The sequence below is a fragment of the Melanotaenia boesemani genome, chromosome 15 (assembly GCF_017639745.1).
Source record: "Melanotaenia boesemani isolate fMelBoe1 chromosome 15, fMelBoe1.pri, whole genome shotgun sequence".
Lineage (NCBI taxonomy): Eukaryota > Metazoa > Chordata > Actinopteri > Atheriniformes > Melanotaeniidae > Melanotaenia > Melanotaenia boesemani.
In genome coordinates, this window is record NC_055696.1 from 22,495,252 (window position 1) to 22,515,592 (window position 20,341).

At 36.9% G+C, this 20,341-nt stretch overlaps 1 protein-coding gene and 1 long non-coding RNA gene across 3 annotated transcripts in view; one reads left to right on the forward strand and one right to left on the reverse strand.

Annotated features, from left to right (window-relative positions):
* opcml (opioid binding protein/cell adhesion molecule-like) overlaps positions 1-20,341 on the reverse strand; it is a 411,108-nt gene that overhangs the window by 143,537 nt on the left and 247,230 nt on the right. The window lies entirely within an intron of this gene.
* LOC121653910 lies at positions 303-19,231 on the forward strand. The gene is made up of 3 exons (XR_006012882.1): positions 303-312; positions 5,634-5,646; positions 19,152-19,231. It is a non-coding gene; the product is annotated as an uncharacterized LOC121653910 (long non-coding RNA).

The following is a 20,341-nucleotide window of genomic DNA, read 5'->3' on the forward strand; positions in this document are numbered from 1 at the left end:
GTTAAATTAGCATTTTGAAGACATACTTCTAAACTGAAAACACTTAATTTACATGTAAATAAGTTATAAACAACTTTAAATAATAAGGATATTTTGACCAGTTTTACAGCTGGAAAGCAATTCCTGGTACATCAAAGCTGCTTAAATGTATCACTCAGGCACCATAAACAAAGGTCCAGTCCGTAGCTCTGTAGAATCAATATACAAAGCTTATTAAAGTTAGCTGAATTAATATAAAAATATGGGACACATTTCTACAATTTTACATACTTTTTTCAGCATCAGTAATTCTGATAAAAATAATGTGTATGAGTTGGGTAAAAATATCCCTCACTAAATTAAATTTAGTCTTTTGTCAATGTTATTACATTCAGACTTGTCAAATGCATGAAAACAGATCGACTTAGAACAAGACCAATATGTGTAAACTCCATGACACCTACAATGATTCACTTGACAACTATAGATGAGTTAAATCCAAAAATTTAAATAAAAACCCAGCCCTGGTAATTAAGTTTAACCAGCTTAAGTAGATTATGTTGACCCAATTTAAACATAAACTGGAAAGAAATTAATTATGGTGTGCTGTCAAAAGCCATATACACATGTGAAAATGTATTATCTGTTGTTGTTAATGTGAAGTAATTTTAAGTGCTTCATTAACAAGACTGAATTATTTCACAATCATTAACTTTAAGCATTTTATTTTTTAAAAGAATTTTTTAAATTAGTCAATGAAAAAAAGTCTCTTTATTGAATTTCATTGGATTATATACAATATGTGGCAATGCACATAAAATATTAGAGTCCTCCTACAGTCTATAGATTTCATGACTGTATTTTTGAGAGTAAGCTTGTCTTCTCAGAAGGAGAGGTGGATGCAGGTAAGATAAATGAAAACAAAAAGTAGAGGATGAACAAACTAGATGAAAAATGTACAACCTTATTACAACAATGTGCCTCATACAAATGTATGATGTATTTAAAGGTCAGACTAATCTGGGGACCTTTACTGGAAACATTATTATTGTACCTATGTAGCGTAACTGGTATTCATAAAACACCCTTCCTAACTGTGGGAGTGAAATGTGTACACAGTCATCATGGTAATGTGCTCCATTAAGTGCAGCGACATGCAAAACTACAAGTATTATGCTTCAGAAACTAAACAAGATTTAAAGTTCGGCCATGGGAGCCTGCACTGGTTGAACAGGAGCCCCAGATGCTGCAGAGGCTCAAACTCCTTGACACAGTTGACCAAATGGCCCCAGGCGGGAGTCCCAGGCTGGGGCAATTAGCCCTTCTCTCTGACCCCCTTCCTGTTAAGGCAGTGTTTCCCCTACCATTATATCATTGTGGCATTACTCCGCCCCTCACAGATGGTCAAGATAATTTAATTTTATATGTCTCCTATCCAAATGAAGTCATTTTAGGTTCCCTTTCCTCTAGAACAGCTTAAAACCTTGTCCTTTTATTAAAAAAAAAATCTAAACTGTCTGATGTATGATGCATAGACACGTACACTTCCATCATCGGACACAGTGCACACGTCAGAAAATACACCAAGCAACTGAAAATCAGAGAAAAATTACAGAGTTTTAATTAATTCTCCCAGGGAGGCGAAGACCGAAACACTAATGATCCAGTAAGGTGTGGTTGGAGTGTTTCTCCTGCTTCAGTGTTATGCCCAGAACTCATGTCCATCGCAGGAACGCTACAGCTAAAGGAACTGAATCTGCCTTAACTGTAGTCATTGCAGCTACTAGTTACCTTTATGTGATAATGAAGCAATATAAATTAATATAACATTGAATTCCTTATTATTACATGATAGTGATCACTATAAGCTCTGGCAGGCAAATCCTACTTTAACCACTTATATGTCTGCGATGATTAAGTTAATAATGTCAGCAAAAACAAAACACAAAAGAAACAGAATCAAAACTAAACCAACATAATAAGTTTTTGGTCCGTTTGAAGGTCACAGACACTGCTGCTGAAAGGTCAGTTGCATAAGGCATACTGAGCAAACCTCGTAGCAAACAGCTGCTGGTGAAAAACATCTGTCCTCTAGCAGAGGAGAAAAAAAAAAAAAAAAAAAAACAGATAAAACATGGTGTTGCACCAGAGCAGCGACATTGGAGCCCTGCAGATGCATTTCTTCCATCTCAAGAAAATATCTAGAACAAACAAAGCAAAACTGAGTTTTCATCCAATCAATTTACTTTATATTCTGCAAGTAGTACACTTTGTATATTTTTATTTATCTGTTTGTTTAATTGTTCTGAGCCACAGTCATACATAGTGTAACATAGCAAAATACAATATGTTTTTTCATAAACTCTTTGAATTAATAAAACAAATGTACCAGAAACTGTTTTTTTTTTTTTTTTATTAGAAGTCACAATTAGTTATTGGATACTCTTCTTTGAAAGATTTGTGTGATTAAACTACACTGTCATTACTAAGACGGCTACATATGGTATAAACACTTGATATGCAAATGCTTCATGAACTCAAGGCATTCTGTGATACAACAAATTATTCCCATAAATTATTCATAATTATTCACTGAGTGTTCAGCTATTCAAGGTCATGGATGTTGGCTTGTATGTGCACCCAGAGCTGTTCCCTTGTCACAAATAATAAGATGCACATAACTAGTGGGAAGCCTCCCAGCTCAAGTCAAGGATTCTTTTGCATTACAGTGGTGGGTGTAAGCTGACAGCCTTAAGTGTACAGCTGTGTGGTGGCCAGCACAAATAAGCATTGTTGCATTAGATTAGTGTTTTATTTGTGTTTTTTTTATTATTATTATTATTTTCTGCCTTTCTTGAAGCAATGGAAAAAAAAGAAAAACATCAGCTTTACAAGTGTTACAAGGCACTTAGGAAACCAAAAAAAAAAAAAAAAACATTTAACACAAACTGGCAGCAGGAAAAAGGCGCAGATGTCCAGAGTCACCTTGTATCAGTGTGTCTTCGGCTTCAAATATAACTGGATCTGATTCATATGCAATGAGAAATATCATCCACTGAGGTGGAAGAAAACGATTAATTTATAAGCCTGTTGTAAGTTTGGATGATGCAGAAAAAAAACAATATACATGGTAAAAAAACAAAAAGAAAACAACAACAACAAAAAAAAAAAAAACCACAACAGGAGCAACAGTTTTACTTATTCATGAGTCCACCCCAGTGGAGACGTCTGATGCAGCTGCAACAGCATTTTCATAAGGAGAATGAACGACTGCTGCATCAGTGCTGTTTAACTGAATTTACCTCAGATTTAACTAAATTCAAAACACAAACAAACTGCTGTTTTATTTGTTTGTTTGTTTTTTAACTGATTTATGAGCTCCAGCTAAATGTATGACTTCCAATGTAAAATATTAGTTAAATGCAACTGGTTAACTAATACCAGTAAATAACTCAAACAGAATAAAACACTGACATCTTCATAAATATTCCTAAATATCCATTAAGTAATTTTAAAGTTCAAGTTTTTGTTCCACATTTTGAACACTTAAGACTTTTCCATCCGACTGGTTCCAGTGCTAGTCTGAAACCACAGCCTAACTTAGAACCACTTTGATCTACTGAAACTATCGAAGCTCCAGCAGCAAAAAGCTGATGCTACATTTTGACCAACTATGCTGGTCCAGAGCAAATACCCACTAGGTCTGGATCCAGGATTATGGTGACCTCCAGTGTTTAAGAGAATCCAGTCAGGGTAGCGTTTAACCTCCCTAATTCCAGCAATAATTAAAGAAAAAAAATAAAGAACACAAGCTCAGTGTTCCTTACATTTTCCTGCAGGTTCATGTTTTATATTGCCAGTTTCACCTGTGATTGGTGCTCAATGCACCATGTAGAGCTGCATTCACAGTCGTTGTTTGGCGTTGAATTTTTATAATGGCTATCCCACTCAAAACATCATGTAAAAATCATGTTTGTCTTGCTGTGGATCAGTACCGACTCACATCTGGAAACACCTGCACCAGTTACTGAGAGTACACAAACTACAAAATGTAATTTAAAACTGTGTATAAAAACAAGACTGGAAATATTAAGACATCAATTTACAGGGAAAATATTACAAATACAGATTTTTTTTGCTGTTGTCATAGAAAACCAAACCAGTTGGAACCAACTTAGAACTGGTTTAAATTCCAGCCTTGAACTGTCACTGTGGTTGAGAGTATTAACAAAAGGATGGGCTGGATGCCTTGTAAAAATGATAGACTCTCAAACAGCTCACTCAATACTGAGTCCAATCAGACCCAACATTTTCTACAGTTCTCACACTTTTCTACTTTGCTATCACTGGTGACTTGATAATGTGTTCAACCTTAACAATGTAAAATGGCCTCATGACATATTATTTCTGATGTCTTTCCTCCCTATCACTGCCTTACCACACAATGGCTGTTAATTATCCTCTAATTTCCCATTAAACCTGCATCGATTGGTTTATATTTCCATTTTCTGACTCAGCGTTCGGTTGAGTTAAACATGTAGTAAAACAATTTAATACATCATGTGGTATTCATCTGAGATTGTATTTACCTAACTTAAAGATCTGGTAACCAGATTATTTTCTTTATTTTTCTGATAAATAAAATGTTTAATATGAAAGCGTTCATCCATCCATGCTTTCTTTTTCATTATCTACTTACTCCAATGCAGGATTATGGGGCTTAGAGCCTTTTCCAGAAGCAACAAGGCCTAGAAGAATATTATGAAACTTGTATCGGAGAAATGTTTTGTCTTCATAATTCATCCTTGGTATCACCTACATGGTGATATTACTGCAGCTTGGATGTAGACAACATGAACTCCACACAGTTGCATTGCTCTGGCTTCATGTGACCCCAGCTGTCCCAAAGATTCAGACAGACATCAATTTAACAAGCCAAATCTCAGACTGTCACATTTTATTCATTAACATTGTCCTAAATTGCAGAGCATGAAATCCTGAAAACCAGAAGCGTTCCCATTCCATTGTCATTATTCGATCTGTGTTGAAATGCTGAGGAGGAGTGACAGAGGCATCAATTTGTGTTCATTTCAATCATTGTAGTCACTAAAATTAATTTTAAACTGATTTGGTCATCTTTAAATTGATCACTCTATGCAAGACATTAGGCCTATCCCAAAGTCATATGCCAACTGTAACCTTTGCAAAATGCTGTGCTCCAGCAGTACTTGATTACTTTGCAGGGAAAAAAATAAATAAAATGATGCAGATAGGAATAAAATGAGCAAATAGAGTGGCAATTTATTCTGTATCAATTTGTGATATTGGTTTATAAATTAAATAAGGGGACACTGAAGCTGCAGCACTCTCCGTGTTATTTAAGGCAGATGTGCAGTCGCTATCTTTTAAGCTCGAGCTGACACTGATTATGAAAAAAGAAAGTAAAAGAAGACACACACGAAGACAAACCTAATGCTGCTAAGATGAATAAAAAGAAAAAACAAGCTAACTTCATTTGCTTGTCTTATGGGTTATAGAAATTTACAGATATTACTTAATACCTGCTGTGTTATGCTAAGGATTATCTTTTATTTAGGGTTAAAGAAACAGATTTATTATTTTTAGTTCCTGTTGGGACACATCTACCCCTAAAGTGCACAGACACTGGTTCTCATGCAGCCACAGCTACAAGTAGCCTCTCAGTTCTGCACAGTTCTAGCCCTGAAACAGGGTTGTGAACACCTAGGAGGTAAATCCAACAATAACAAAGCAATGACTCACCAATTAAGTGGCCAAACACATAGATGAACACAGTATGGTACAATCAATGTTTGATCCGACAACTAAACGCCCACAGGACTCTGACTGATACGTTTGTACTTAAAAAGATAAAACCATACAGCACTGATGGCAAAATACTTGTTCAAAAAGGAAAGAATACATAAACAGTTTTGTGCTCGGGCACTAAGCATCAAAGACAGAAACAGTAACAGCGAGCAGCTTAATCCCAGCTGGACGCTTCTTATTGCCGACGCTGCACACAGGCCACGAGAGACTCTGAGGTACAAAGTCGCATTACTGCTGCCGGTGCTGGAGAGCAGGCAGCAGATCAGGTTACTGACAAAGGTCACCTCCATCTGCAGAGCTCAAACCTGAGCAAATCTTCTCGCACCCAGCAGATCCTTCGCACCCAGCAGGCTGGCAAAGCAGATAAGCAAACGTCATGAGCAAAGGTCATCAGAGGTCATACTTATTTTAGCTATCAAACTGATGCCAGCCCTTAAAAACTTTAAATTTAGAAAAGAAAAAATTGCTTTGTCAGTCTAACTTCTCATAAGTTTGATAACATTATGAAGTCTGTCCAGCAATAAACATACACGTATATTAACAGTACGTCTTCATTATTTTTCTGGATGATCTTTGAAAAGAAATCGAATCATTCATGCATTTTTTCTGTACCACTTTGTTTGTTACAGGTCGCAGGTACGCTGGAGCCTATCCCAGCATTTCCACTACGAGACAAACAACCGAGCCAGAGAGACAAACAACCACTCACACACCCACTCACTCCTAGGGAGAATTTAGAGTGACCAGTTAACCTAATATGCATGTTTTTGGACGGTGGGAGGAAGCCGGAGTACCCAGAAAAAAAACCCCGAATACACGGGGAGAACATGCAGACTCCACACAGAAAGGCCACTTCCCCCCAGGTTCAACCCCCCCGCCGAGGCTCGAACAAACTGTGAGGCCACAGTGCTTACCACCACACCACCTTGCAGGCAGAAAAAAAATTTACATAAAAACTAAATCATCAATAATCACACAACTTTGAGGAAAACTGAGCTTGATGCAGGATCAGTCAGATACAATTAAACTATTTGAAGTGGACCTACCCACAAAACTATACATGAGATTACACAACGTAGCCTGACAAGGGGGCACATGAACACTAACATCCATCTGGCCTGCACTGCTCCGTCTAACTATAGTGAGTTTCTGCATGCTTTCTTCGCTGTATCCATTAAAGGGCAGTGTACATCGAAGTGCACCAGGCTTTAAGTAGTCCAATATTCACTGGAACATTGCACATTTACGCATCAACATATTGACTACATTAAGCGGCATTGGCTATAAATGTCCACATCATCAGACGTGTAATCTCCTAAGTATTTAACCACAGTACAAACTTTACATTACTTAGGCAGCATTGAGTAAATTATTATTGCTCTGAAACTGGTATAGCTCACATCATTCAAAACACATTAAAAAAACAAAACATTGTCTTTTTATTTAAATATGGCCTAATTACTATAACTCGCATGTCATTATTCTGCTTCTCCTGTCTTCAGACCGAAAATACTATTTCATTTCTACTCTATCAAGCTGTACAACTTTAGTAATAAGACACATATTCCTAATGGTTTTAGCGAGGGATGCAAGGGGGTATACTGTGCTGATTATACACATAGTATGTCATGTTTCTGACCTTGACTGAAATGAGAAAAAAAAAAATCATTTAACTCTGTTTTAAGCTGTTAAGAACAAGAGAAAAGAAAGAAGCATATTCCTGAAAAATCCCACAAGCTGTAACATAAACAAAATATTTGTGTGTGGTGTTATCTCATCGCAACCAACAGACTGACAGTGTTTTTTTCTAAAATCACTTAACTGACAACCCCCCCCCCCCCCCCCCCCCCCCCCGATCTTTGGAAATTGGAAAACAATATATTGCCATACATCACAACCCAGAGCAGCAAAATCAAAGTGAGGCTTTGTTTTCCATTACCAGCCAACCTGAGAACATAAAACAAAAGTGTTCCTTTGCAATATTAAGCAGCCTGTTTCCTTTAAGTGCTCTCCAGTCATGCATCACAGGAAGCCTGGCCTGTCAAGGTCAGAGGAAACTGCTATTTGGTGTTTGAATCGTCTCTGATTTGGGGTTTAATATTCTGTTGTGTGGTGTAATGTCATTTCATCTGAGCATTAAATGTATTTTGGGTTAAAATATTGAATAACCTGTATGACAAAACTGCTCCCAGCAGTGTTAAAGGTATTTTTACAGCAGTAAGCTGCAAAGTGCGCTTCTATATTCTAACTCAGAAGGGTATTAGACCTGTGTAGCATCTGGTACATGCACATTGGCAGATATATGAGTTCTTTTTTATGTATGTACAGGGACACACTTTCTTGTTAAATTCAATGGGAAAGTGTGTCCCAACCTTTAACTGGTAGTGTAGTGTATATATGTATAATATCTGAGTTGTGGTTAACTACAAATGTTGATACCAACTGTTTTAACCCTTTGAACCATCCATCTTTCTATTTTCTTTACCCACTTCAAGATTAGTGGTGCAGGAGGGGCTGCAGCCTCTCCCAGTTGCTATCAAATGAGAAGTAGGGTACATCCTGGACAAGTTACCAGTCCATCACAAGGCCAGGAGACAAACCACTCACACTCACTTTGAGCCACTCACCTCTGAGTGTCTTTGTACCACTGTAAATGCTTGAAAACATAATCAATTTGGATTTCAAAGCGCACTTCAAAGGAGTCAGTTAAGACCCTTATAACAATGCCTGGAGCATTTCTTTTTAGAAAATATAAACAAACATCAAATAATAGAAAGTTTTTTTCATGAGTTATTTTTTTTCTCTGTGCAATTTGTCTGAAGACAAGGTTACAAAAAAGCATCAAAAGATGGTCTCACATTTACTGATTTAAATCACATGACTGACAACATTTCTATTTCAAAAGCTCAAATATTTCAGCGCTCGTGATGGAACATGATGGAAAAGTTGTCAATACTCTCTGACTTCCCTCAGACCTTCACAGGATTAACTCAAGTGTGCAATTCGCCTTTCAATTAAACTCGGCTTTATTTGTATAGCGCCAATTCCCAACAAAGTCATCAAAAGGCCCTTTCAAATATACTGACCAGTCCAATCCAGTTATAGTCCAATTCAATCCAATTCACTGAAATCCAATTATTATCCAATTAAAGCAAATTAATTTTCATCAACATTAGTCCAATTCATAATAAATGTGCTCATTCAAGCCAAATCATTAGAAAAAAACATTTTCATGCACTTAGCAACAGAGGAGATGCAGACAATAGGTGTGCAGTGTCATGTCAGATATTTCTGTTCATTTAAAGGCCAATCAGATTTAATTAGCACTGTAAAAGGATCCACCTGCATCCTCTATACTTATGCATACAGTAGTAAACACAGGAGCTGCAGTCATAATTTTGAAGTGATTATCAGCTAAAGACCACAGATAAAATCAAATCCAATGTTAGATAAACACTTCATTCTTCAGTAATCCAAGGGAATATTTTAATTTGCATATCTACAAATACAATAGCTCCAATTGAGAGCTATTCCAATGAGCTCTTTGCTGTACAGACTATGGGAACACATGGGAATATGCGGGAAATGCATTTTATTTAAGTACAGGCACAGATATGGTCTGGAGAAGCAGCTGATTTAAAAGAAACGGGGGACTATTAAACTCATTAGTGAACTGGCTAAATGTTGTAATAACGTAATGACATGATAATACAATTTTTTTCATTGCTGCTGGTTTTATTATTGCAGTAGTCTGTTGTTAGTCCAAGCACCGTAGAAAAGCTTCCCCAGAGAGCAGCAGCATCGCCTGCCATGTGTCATAAAAAATTGCCTGGACTGTTCTGTTATCTCTTGGATTTCTGATTTAAGATGTTCTGCACACACTTCTCCATATATGTCAAAGATTATATCTTGTAAAAAGTGGACTACTTTTGCCCTAGATGGTACACCATGCAAACCACTCCAAAAAGGTCCTTTATACACATTTTCTCTTCCATTAATGCACTGGGTGCTTTGGTTGTACCAGTCATAAATATGAATGAAAGACTGAGTGGTAGGAGAAAAAATTTAAATTAGTGACATTTTTCAAAGGACAAGCTTGAAAATGTTGTTTCTATCTTGGAGCTCACTCGAGAAAAATAGTCCCCAAAATCCCATAAGTCTGACTAGAAACCATTCTCAAAGGAATACAGGATTTATAGCTTGTGATAACAGAAAACCTCCCCCGCTCCTCCACTCGCACAATCCTACAGTGATATTTGCTTTTTACTAAGAAGCTGCATTAATAATAAACATTAATTCTCAGAACTGCTGGTGCTAATGATGATCAAACCCTCCAGAGTGTGTCACCCCAGTGACGGTCGGTGTCTAGGGGTGTCTGTGCTAACAGTTTAGCATTTAGCTTCACATCATTTTCTCTTCTGTGATTAATGCAACATTTTAAAGGTGACATTTTATGCCCAATCTGAAACAATTTCCCATTACCTCACTTCACATCTTCCTGGAGGCGGGCATTTGCTGAGTTGATTAAAACAACTTTGCGCTGATTGTGGGACAAAAGAGGAAATAAAACAAAAGAAAAAAAACAGACAGGAACCATACATATCTTTCTGACCCAGAGTTAGTCGGCAAGAAGCTGGTCCTGAAGGAGTGTAAGCATGAAGACTTCAACAGAAAGTTTGTGAAGTTAGTTTGACATGATTTCTATCTCTCAAAAAATTTCAGGGCCTCCAGATTAGCTCATAGTCTATGCTATGTTTGTGTTATTAAAACCTTTCTACTTTTGATACAGTTTAATACAATAAAAACATCACCTCATCAAGTCAAAGACATACTGTGTAACTTTCTGATCTTAAAACTCTGTTTCTGACTCATTTAATGACAAGGTGACAGTTATCATGTACATTTCTGGAGAGGTTGCTACCCAGCAAAACACACAAAAAACTTCACAACATTTGTTAGCGAAACTACCAAGATGCATGTTAAACATGATTTGGTGTGTAATCACTACATGAGAACTGGCTGTGCTGGGTGTGGTTCGAATGTTGTACCTACAGTTAGGTACCACAATATGTGTTAATAATAATTTTTACTTTATTGAATTGGGAAAATGGGCTCACAGTAGTTCACCTCTGTCGCCTTGCCAGGATATGAACTCCAGTCCTCCAGGCCCAAGCCTACCTCTGCACCCACTAGGTTACCACTCCCTCCTGCAGAAAATATTGCTAATGTATTTTTATATTCCTGCTGGTTTTTTGCATATTTGCTTAAGATGAAAAACATTCATAATGCAATCTCTTGGAATGTGTTTTACTCTTTTTCTTTTTCTTTTTTTTTCTTTTTTTGCTTTGATGATTGTTTTCAGTAATTAAAAACTGTGGTGTGAGTGTTGTATTAAAACATATTGCTTTTTATCACACTTTGCTTTCCACATTATGTTCTGCTGAAGCCTTCAAGCTTTACTGTGACAGCTCAGAAGCGACTGACTGACTTGTGGGGTGAGCGTTGGGCTGAGATAAACCACCATATCTTCTTTTTACCCATCCTGTCATGATGAAAGCAGAAAAAAGAGCCTTGCACTGAAAATGTGAATGTGCCGACAAATAGTCTGAATGCTGCCTTTGTGAAATAGGTTGATTTGCCACAACACAGAACACCTTACATTTTAATAGAGACTTCTAAAAGATATTTAATTTGTTTGTAAGGCTCACAAATGTCTGCCAGTCAAAACTACTTTGAGACGGATCAGTGTTGGGGAAGAATGTGAAACAGTTGGTCTCTAATTCTGCAGCACATGGAGGTATGTGCTCTGTGTCAGTTTGTGGATGATGATGTGTGCTGGAGGAAAAGAAAATGATCCTTACAAGAGCTTCCATGCAGGCGTTTGAAATGCAAATGATAATAGCATTTTCAAAAATCGTGTTCCAATGGGAATTGTTGGCATCAGAGGAGCACCAAGCATGTTTCAGTCCAAGGAAGTGAACAAATACGAAAAAAAAAAAAAAGCTTTTAATGTTTTTATTTATTTTTCCAAAAAAAAAAAAAAAAAAAAATGTACAGTTTAATTCTCAAAACAAGACAAAAAAGAAACAAAAAGTAAGAAAAAATAATAAAAAGAAAACAAATAAAATATATAAATGAAACAATCTATCATAAAAAGAGGGGGAGAAATAAGAAATAAAAAATAGCAAAGGCTGCTTTCATATGCGGTCCTAAATAAGATACATATCCAACCTGTTTCGAAGTGACCTCAGTCTGAGCAGTGATGCCACATTTCATACGACTTTGATGTGACAGAAGTGAGACAAACGTCACAATTCTGCGCTGGTGGAAGTCGTATGCAGCAATATTGAAACAATCTCAGTCTGCTTCTAATTCATCAATTAGGCATGACGTTGTGTTTTTCTCTGCGCATGATTGGCACTTCAGGGCAAAGTACCATTCTCACTTAAGTTGTATTAAAAATAAAAAAATCCTATTTGAGCATTGAGACCTGCAGTGTGAACATATTGATGAATCGCTTGCTAACACAAACCTTAAAAAGAAAAAAAAGTCTTTCCAATAATAAAAATTTAAAAATGAAATAGACCCAGATGTTTAATTTATTTTTTATTTATGTATTCATTTATAAACTATGACAATGCATTATTATTTTTATTATTATTATTATTATTATGTTTAATAAAGTAATGTTTGTATAATGTTTAATAAAATATTTAATATTTTCATACATTTATGAAAATGATTAATTATACTCAAACATAGAAATAGAACTACAGGTCTAGAAAAGAACAAATGAATTTCAAATAAAATTCTTGGTCTTAATCTTGCACCAGGAAGGTTGCTTTGAATAATCATCCGGTTTTATCTGGTTTTCCTGTTCAGTGATAGAACACTGTTAATAATTCAGCAGCATTCTGTATCCTTCCTCTAGAGACCTTCAAGCAGCTGATGAAACATCTACACCTCTCTTGTCCAGTCTGCATGGGGAAAAGTCACGGCATTTGAGGGGTCTCAGGCCAAAAACATGCAGTAAATTTTTTATGTTGTTGCCTACGTCATGTAAAAGTACTGTTTCATAATATTTTCCACATATTTCAGCAGTAAACTCTTGATCTCTGGTTTGTGTTTGTCAAACAAAGTATTCCTGAAGTCTACAGAGAATGCACTGGAAATCTTGCAGCAGCATGAGCAAACTGCACAGAGGAAATCTACGAGTTTGCAATAACTTGTCAGTCTAGTTGAGCAGAAACACATGAAATGAGCACAGCACCTTAATATTGTGTGTTGGTTCAATAGGAAGCTACAAACCTCTTTTCTACGAGTGGACCATAAAATATATTATGCATCGTGAAATAGATGAAACATAAAGTAACCAATAACACATTCTGCATTGTGGTGGAGCAGATGGGATGGTACCAGATGCAACAAACACAACAGGGTGCCGTCATTTCAGAATACAGAGTAATCTGCCACATACATGCAACTGCAGTGCAAATCATCTCAGAGGCCTCTTTAAACAGGTTTTATCTGGAACGTGGGCTGAGAAGGGACTGAAAAGAGAGCTGTGGTCTGATGAGCATCAAGGTTGAAAGAAAGAAATGAGATGACAAAGAAATGGTGAAAAATCTTGTTGCGGTAGCCTATCTTTAAAAAAAAAAAAAAAAAAGAGCAGATTTTTCCAAGTATATTACTGGAGTTGGGTCCTGAACTTGCAAAGATAACAATCCTGTATTTGGCGATGCAAGGATTTTAAAATCTGAATACTGATGCTGATAAATTTAAATTTGGCCAATATAAAAAGTTATAGTAAATTATTTTTCTTTTAATACCAGAGAAACAATTTTAATATAACTTATAAAATTAAGAATAATAATGATTATAACTGAACAATATTGCAGTATTTCTGCCATTTGCGCTGCTTTCTTTAAATGAGCACAAAAGAATATTAAACAATTCTAATGAAAAGATTATCTAACTGATTTAAAAGATTTTAATTCGTTTTCAAAAGCTGAGCAAGTGTTTACATATTTATCTCCGAATCTTTTAGGTTTTAGACCAAAGCAACACAGCCAGAATGCACCAGATGAACATTAGCCACTGCAATTAATTAATGTTATTGTTATGGCTGCCTGTCATTGTGCCTAATTACTCTTGTATGTAAATGCCTGTGTGCCATTACCTACCGGAGTTTGGTTTAGATGGTTACCTGCCTACTGAGGATTGGCTGAAACTGACACGCCTTCACCTCCTCCCTCCTGATTGGATTACGACTGGTCCAATCCCTGCTCCTGCTGTCACCTACCAGGAAATAAAGGACTGCAGCACCTGCTCATTTATTGACTGTTTTCCGAGACAGTCTGCCCTTGGCTTGCTGAACTATCGTGGTTGTGATTGTGGCTTTGGATTTGGTGGTGTTTGTCTAGTAGGATTACTGTTTTTTTTTTTTTCTTCCAACAGTGTTAAAACTGTTTGGCTTTGTGTTATATTTCAGTTTACGGACTGATATTCTTGTTTTCTATTTTGGTAAGACTTAAAGCCCTTTTGGCTTCTCCTTTTGTTTTTTGTTAGTTTATGGGTAAAAGTAGAATGTGTTGGGCTAGTTTAGGTTTGTAGTAGTATATCGTATTTTTGGTAAAATTGTAGATATTAGAGCTGCTTCACCTTTTGTTAAAATATTGCAGATTTCGTAGGCCAGGTTTCCGTTCACCCTTTCGGTTATTCTCGGTTTTACTTTTCACTGGCTTGTTTGAATTTAGAAAATAGCTGTTATATTGTGTTTCTGGTTTAAGCAGCATCGCTACACCCAACACGTGTGATTCACCACCTTTTTTTTTGTATTGTGCCTCATTTCCTCTTGCCACAATAAAATCTGTTAACTCCCAGTCTTACATCCCCCCGCAGTTCTCATTGTTTTGTTACGCATTTCATACCCCTGTATTGGGTCGTAATAGTTATCCTGTTTACTGATGAACTTACTGCAACAATCTGAATATCGGCCAATACCGATGTCATGCAGTAATTTCTAGAGATGCAAGTCTTCTTCCTTTCCAGTAAACCTTTTACAAAGATTGTGACACTCACAAAAATCATCATAGGGTTTGTTCTTACCAATAAAACCAGATATGCAAACACTCTGGAATATTCTTATGAACATTTGAGTGCTGACATGCTTGAACAAAGTTAGTGCTTGTATTGCATCTGCTGTCCAGTTTATTAAAATAAGAAAAGTACAGTAATATTTTTGGTAATTAAAACATTTTGTCATTTTAAAGCAAATTGCAAGATATTGCAGATCATGTCTAAACATTACAATAATTATATGTTATTCATTTAAATCATTTGAGAAGAAGTCGTCAGTCACGATGGGATCAAGTTCTGTTGCTGGTCTTCCTAAAAGCATTGGTGTAATAGTCAGATCCGTTCCCTCAACCACAAGAATATTGCTCCATAAATGTCTTTTTCTTAAACTTCTGAAAGCTCTAAAAGTGTTGTTTTGCCTTTGGCAGTTAATGCAAGTTTTAAAATAAAAGAATAAGTTGTCTCCTCTAAATTTTATCAGATTTGTTTAACTTGTGGGAGTGAACTCCTGACCTGGCATCTTGACTTCCTGTCTACATCTCTGGAAGGAGATACTTGCCTCAAACTAAGAAGAAAGTTGTAAAAATACCTTAATTAACAGATATAATTTAAATATTTTACACATTAATTTTTTAAAGGGTTTACCACTGATATATAATGAGAATTATATGATTGTATGCATCTCTTGATCATAAGAAGAGTAAACGTAATGAGGGGAAATTTGTTGCTACTACCATTAACACAGCGTAGTGGTTATGCTAGGTGTTAAAGGTTTTGGCTGTTTATTGTATTTACCCTGCATTTCTTCTTTTTCCTACAACATTTAAAACCATCAGAGGTTTTGGATCTTCTAAACTCAAAATAACCCAAAAGTGATGTGTGCTGCATCAGTCACTCCTACAGTTACTGCTCAAATAGCGTCCTAAGGCTAAACACGCCATTACTAAACTGCTAGCTATATGCTACACATTAGTGTTATTCATATTTTTATATGTGTAAATTGGTCAAACTGAAGAATTTATATAAATTTAAATGGGTTATTATTCCATTTATACATAAGGCTGTTTTTAAATTATTTGAATCCTGTAAGCCTGTAAGTCTTGACCTTTTATAAGGTTTACCTATAAAAGGGGGTGTTTACCTGCAAAATAGGACCAGCTGGTACGTTCTTTCAACTTTGGCAAATCTAAAAAGGAAGGATTTGGACAATTTTGTGGTCCAAGAACACATTTCTGAATCTGCCGGAGGATTCAGAAGAAGATATTAACGAATGAGCCCTACAGAGACTGAAAACCCCTTTTTGTGAATTCAGTGACAGTATTTAATGCTAACGAATGTGAAATTCTAAAATGTGCCTGATGTGTCAAAGTTATCTAAAAGCTGGTTATCTGTGTGTGATGTTCTGCACAAAATAACAGTTTCAAGCTAGTGCAGTGGATTTGTGGTCATATTTATAGGATGGAGCAGACATCCATCTTGGTCAGATTTATATCCATTACATTTGGTCTGGAACTCGCTCTACAAACAGCCCGGCTTCCACCAAAAAGCAGAGGGAAGTTCACGTCTCTGTTGACATCTCCCTAACATGCATGACGGAGGCTAAATAACTACTGGAGTCTGAAATAGAAGCCGGTCTGCGTTGGGTTGGAGAAAGACTGATTTTTCTGCAACACGGCTGTCCATCAACACATGCAATCAGTTTCCCTTATCTTTCATCAATCTGAATTACCACGGACAACATCTGATAACTGGAAGTAAATCCCATCCCCAGGGTGTCAGGAGGGAGATCGCTCTGACTTGTGCCACGCTTTTCATTTTCCACAATCACTGGGAGAACGTGGCAGCAGGTGCGATATGTTCTGCAGATGGATCCATCCACTGTGCGGTAGCCATGATCCATCATGTAAAAGTCTGCATGTTCACCTTGTTGCATCTTGGACCCCATCTAACAGGCATTTCTCTCCTCTGCCTGAGCGCTGCTATCTACAAAGCACACTCATCCCCCCGACATATTCACCAGGTGAGGCTCTGAGGTCTCTCACCTTCACAAGAAGCAAGTGCATCCTCAGAGGTGATAATGAGTGAAATGCTCTATCACCATATGCCATAACTATGTGTAATTAATTTGAAATTAATAGTAGTGGGAGCAGAGCAGGAAGGTCTGTGTATAGGGGATTTGCAAACTGTTTGTGAGCTGGTAAAACACTGGCAGCATGTAATCGGTTGGAAGCTTTTTTTTTTTTCTTTTTTGTATCATTCATCTACTTTTTTGTGCCATTGCAAGTCCAATTTTCGGAAGACAGGATGGGTACTGCCAATCAATATATCATGTCACCTGTTTTTCTGCTCTGTGTTTGCAGTCTGTGAGATGCTAAGATTGCATAAGCTGATGATGACCATTTGTATTCTATATATTTAGAGAAAAAGGGAAGGAGACAAGTAGACACATACACAACAGGAGATGAGAGGCAGACAGTTAATAACCCATTAAAGAATAACTGTGGCTGCCAAGGCGTGCAAATTCAAGCGGAGACATCGAACACCAGAAGACCTCTGAATCTGCTCTGGGCCCCAGACACGCGGCCAAAACGCTCGACACCTCACAGCATGAGCTCCATTTTACAGACAAGTCAATCTATACGTGATGAGCTAATTGTCAGGAAACTCAGTGTGACCTGAAAGGTTTCCTGTTCCACACATGCACACGCATGCAGAGACATGACAAGCTACTGACTGATGTAGAGGAGCCAGTGTTTTTCTCAAAAGTAAAGGAATTAAATGACTCGCATCTTTAGTTGGTCTGCAGCTTTCATAATACACAGATTTATACTTTCACTTTTTGATTGCAAAATATTTTGTGATGATTACTGACAACCAAAGCTGTATAAAAATTCCAAACTCAAAGTTCACTGGGGACAAGTAACGATTTTCAGATTTTGTAATTATCCTTGAGTTGTAAAAAATCCAATACTTTGTACAAATTTTGTCTCGATATGCAACCAGAACCTGGTAATAATGCTTTATTACCACCACAAAGTTGCTTAAATTTACCAAAATTTTGCCAAGCACCAAGAAAAAAAACTAAAACATGTGTTGCTCTGAGATTCAATTCAATTCAGCTTTATTTATACAGCACCAATTCACAACAAAGCCATCTCAAGGTACTTTTAGAAACATAATCAGTTATAGACAACTGTGATGCATTTAAAAAATATCTGTGTTAGTCCAGTTTATAACCCGTGTTCATACAAGCAATATATTATCCATCCATAGGGTCACTCACCTGAGAAAACCCCAAAAGGCCCGACACACCATGGCCTCATGTTTTTAACCTTCTTGGTCACCAGATCCAGATTATCAACATGATCCGAGTCAAACAATGTTGGATTTTAACTTGATGTCATCTTGATCTTTTTTTTTTTTTTTTTTTTTGTTTCAAAAATTTGGGGCATTATCTGTTGACTTATAAGGTGTAATGCGAAAATTATTCCTATCTCCCAATAGTAAAGGATCCTTGAAAAAATTCCTGGACGGTGATCCGTTTCACCCCCAAAATGTAACCACTTGTTCCTGTATTCCATTTTTGACATTTCCTGAAAATGTAATCAAATTCGTCCATAGCTTTTTGAGTTATGTTGCTAAAAGACACACAGACAAACCAATGCATAACAAAACATAAAAAAATTAACAGAAGCAGAAGAATGAATGCAGAATAAGTTTTAGCTATGCTCCAACAAATGACGAGGAAGAATCAGATGGGGAGGAATGATCAGCTCCTCATACAACAAAAGGACCAAATTTAACATCCTTGACAAGATGCCGAGGCAGCATTCATCTGGAGCTGCAACTAGAAGATAGGTTGTTGTGTTGTTTTATAACATTTTGGACATGACTGCACTGGACGCATGGGTCCTCTACTGGAATTACATCGATGCCAAAATCACCCGTCGTGCACTCATTATCGAGCTGTTGATGTGCGTTAAATCAATACCAGTTGACATCTGTTTATATTTAATTTTATTATATGTTTATTATATGTTATTCACTGATAACTAGTAACTAGTAAGTATTTGACAATTTCTATTTTAAATAAAAATAGTGGTGCATGGTCATGGTGTGGTTAGCACTGTTCCCTCACAGCAAGAAGGTTCCTGGTGGGTTTGAGCCAGGTCTTTGTGCATGCTTCTCTGAATTTTCTCTCTGTGTATGTGTGGGCTTACTCCTGGTAGTTCTCCTTCCTCACACAGTCCAAAGACTTGCATGTTAGTTTAATTGGTCACTCAAAATTCTCCCTAGGAGAGAGTGTGTGTGGTTGTTTTTCTCTCTGTGTTGGGTTTACCGTGCATCTCGCTTTGAATTTGCCAGGATAGGCCTCAAGCAACGCTGCACTGGAACAAGTGGGTATAGAAAACGGTTGGATGGATGATTAATGTTACGTACAGGACTGTAACAACTGATGATAAATTCCCAGCACGCTAAACAGGCATTTATACAGTATGCGTTAATCACTCATAAAAAAGCATATATGATTGCTAAGACAGATTTTTGCTTGATAATCAACCCTGCACCTCCAGCTTAGAACCAAAGCAAAAGTCCATTGCTTTTTAAATGAGGATCAGCTCATTTCCAGCATTGCATTTCGCTGAGAAAGCTGATACAATCCCAGAAACAGCACAAAGCTCCATTTTCCAGCATAGAGCAGAATAGACAGCTGCATACCACGTACTCTGCAAGCTTGCTGTAAAAAAATCTTTTCTTTTTTGTACTGTTATCTTCTCTGTATGCACATCTACACTTATACATAACAGTACAAACCACCCATCCACATGCAATAAGACAATTTCCAGACACTTGCCAAGTAGCTGTCAAACAAAGAAAGCTCTGTACAAACTGGGCTTTCCAGCCATGAACTGACAATAAGAACCCTTTCACTGAACCAAACAACTATACATGGACAACAATCAATAAAAGCTTCCTTTTACTCCAACTGGCATAGGGTGCATTTTGTTATAGGAGCTGCTGAACACTGACCTCAATGGTGCTGTGCATGTACTGAGAAGTGTTTTTTTTTTTTTATTCTTTATTTTCCAAGGGAAGATTGAATAGCACTGGTCCCAACCATTACAGACATCATTAAAAATAGCAAGCTTAAGAAAATGAAAGAAAACCATGTGATATCTGACAGAAGTCCTCTCCCGCTAACAAGGCGAGGCTCCACTCTGAAGCCAGAGGTAAATTAAAGATGCCGTTAAATAAACTTCAGATACAACAGCATGCATTTGATCATGTAGATCGCACAGTGTTACAAAGTCAAAAGACTGTTTGAGGGTTTTATGCCATTAAAGTTGTATCTGCCAGGATGTGTGTAAGTATTCACTTTTTAGTTTTCACAATCACTCCTTTCGCATCCATCCAATTCACAAGAGCAAATTTAAGC